A 2,576-nucleotide genomic window follows, 5' to 3' on the forward strand; every position below is an offset into this window, starting at 1 on the left:
TTACATTTTGAATTTACTGTGCATCAAGCACTGTTCTGTTTTATATGTATGAGCTAATTTTATTTTCACAATCACTCTGAATAAGCATTATTATTTTCTCTGATTTCTAGATAAGGAATCTGAGGCTCAGAGAGGTTAAGTAGCTTGCTGAAGGGCACACAGAAAGTAACTAGCAAATAATAAGAGCCACATAAATAGTAGTTATTATTATAAGGATACTATCTGTCTATCTGTATGTACTCAGAAGCAGAGTGAAATCCCAGGGGAGGTCACTTACCTGTACTCATCCCCCAGAACCCAAGCCTGTGCTTCTAACACTGCCAGAATAAGGCCAGGCATTTGAGTTCAGAGCTAAAGGGCCTGCCAGGTGCAGATTCCAGAGCTGTGGAATTGGAACCAGGAGGGAAAGCCAGAAAGAGCTCCTCCTCGTATCTGTTTTTCTTTAATTATTTTATTTTATTTTATTCTATTTTATTTTATTTTATTTTACTTTATTTTATTTTATTTTAGAGATGGAGTCTCTCTATGTTGCCCAGGCTGAACTCAAGCTCCTGGGCTCAAAGGATCCTCCTGCTTCTGTCTCCTGAGAAGCTGGGATTGCAGGCGTGGGCTGCCATGCCCAGCTCCGTATCTGTTTTTTGATTTAGTGTTTTAGTTCAGGGGGTGCCTCGCACCTCTCACGCCGCGTATGTGAGTGCTAACTGTGTGCCTGATGCTGAGTTGGTCCAGACATACACTATCTTATTTAGTTTTTACCACAGCCCCGCAAGTCAGGAAGTATCACTCCCATTTTGCAGATAAGGAAACTGAGGCTCAGAAAAACAAAGCTCGTTGACAAAAGTGAAATATATCATTTGACCCCAAATTGGCACTGAGCTGGAAATTGAGTTTTCAATCCATTTCATCAAACACTATGCAGTTCCAGGAAAGCTGCTCAGGGTGGGGTGCCTCCCAGACTCTGCCTCTGCTCACAGCCAAGTCAGCTCGGCTCAGCAGGAAGGATTTTTTTGTTTTTTTTTCAGATGGAGTCTTGCTGTTATTATCCAGGCTGGAGGGCAATGGCACAATCTCGGCTCACTGCAACCACCTCCTCCAGGGTTCAAGCGATTCTCCTGCCTCAGCCTGAGTAGCTGGGATTACAGGAGCGCACCACCACGCTCAGCTAATTTTCTGTATTTTCAGTAGAGACAGGGTTTCACCGTGTTGGCCAGGCTGGTTTTGAACTCCTGACCTCAGGTGATCCACTTGTCTCCGCCTCCCAAAGTGCTGGGATTACAGGCATGACCTGTCGTGCCCAGCCAGGACCTCTCTACAACTAGATTTGGAACCAAATATACCTTGGTGCTGGCGATGTCCTGCAGTTCACATTTCCCAGACAGCTTCAGGCCTATGCAGTGATTCCCTCAGTGGTATCCATTCTGCTTACATGCCTCCAGTGAGGAGGACAGCACCACTTACTAAGCTAAATTCTCATTTCCTTTGACAGAGGAGAGCCAGAGAGAAATTTGCCCTGGGCCTGATACTCATGAAGGCTTTCCAATTCAGACTCGATATCATTGCCAAGTCAGTGTGTTTGGGTGAGTATATGTTGAAAGCATTAAATTGTTAAATGCAAGAGTTTCAATTGTATCACAATTTTTGCAAATCTGTATTAGAATTTCCTCATTTATTAATGTGTCGGGAATATGAATTGAAAAAGAAAATAGGTTGGGGTCTGGTCCATTGTCCATGCCTAGGGGCCCTGAGAGTTAGCAAAGACATTCCTCATTAAGCTCAGATTGGTACATTTGTGACATTTCTGCTTCCTGGCAAGGGTCCAGAGAGGACTGGCTCAGGGAAAGCGTCTTGTGCTGCTGCCACCCTTGACTCGACTGTGTGGGAATGGAGGGAAGTCTTGCTCTGATAAGGAAGGATACACCATTACTGCCCAGTGCCAACCTGATGCAGCCAAGGGCCCTCCTGTGGTTAAGAGGAGGGTAAATGGTGAACGGTAGCGGACTTGGTGGCCAGTTCCGGTTTCCTTGGATCCTAGATGGTCGGCCCTGTAAGCAAATGGTGACCACTTCCTTGTGCCTGCACCTGGCACCCCGCTACACAACTCCAGGGGCACCACTCCCATGGTATTTTATGTCAATGCCTCCCTGTGGGGTTGTGCTACATGGAACCCCTGAGGCAAACCCCAGCTCCAGAGAGTTGAACCCCACATGGAAGTGCTGGGCTCCCGGTGCCCATAGACCTTGACTCCTGACCAGAGCAGGCTGCCGGCCCTCTTCCTGCATAACCTCTTTGTCCTTCAGCATGAGAGTATTTGCCTCTATTTACACTAAATAAAGCCAGCTCCACTTGCTGGTTCCTGTATTTTGGGCAAGCTGAGCTGGAGGCCCCTGAAGCCAGTCCAAGCAGGCAGCACAGGCAGCCGTGTGTCCTGGTGGTGGTCATGCGGATGACTCTCCAGGCCAGGTCCTCCTCCAACAACGTTTACTAAACACCTTATCTCCCTGAAAACACGTGAGGTAATGTTTATGAAACATCACCCTGTCCTTTCCACCAGGCGGTGGGGGAGCCAGGGGGGCACT

At 47.4% G+C, this 2,576-nt stretch overlaps 1 long non-coding RNA gene across 1 annotated transcript in view; it reads left to right on the forward strand.

Moving 5' to 3' along the window:
- LOC105530927 overlaps positions 1 to 2,576 on the forward strand; it is a 14,070-nt gene that overhangs the window by 10,212 nt on the left and 1,282 nt on the right. The window contains exon 4 of the long non-coding RNA XR_001004715.1: positions 1,487 to 1,577. This is a non-coding gene — a long non-coding RNA (uncharacterized LOC105530927). The remainder of the gene's footprint in view (positions 1 to 1,486; positions 1,578 to 2,576) is intronic.

The sequence above is a fragment of the Mandrillus leucophaeus genome, unplaced genomic scaffold, assembly GCF_000951045.1.
Source record: "Mandrillus leucophaeus isolate KB7577 unplaced genomic scaffold, Mleu.le_1.0 Scaffold855, whole genome shotgun sequence".
Taxonomy (NCBI): domain Eukaryota; kingdom Metazoa; phylum Chordata; class Mammalia; order Primates; family Cercopithecidae; genus Mandrillus; species Mandrillus leucophaeus.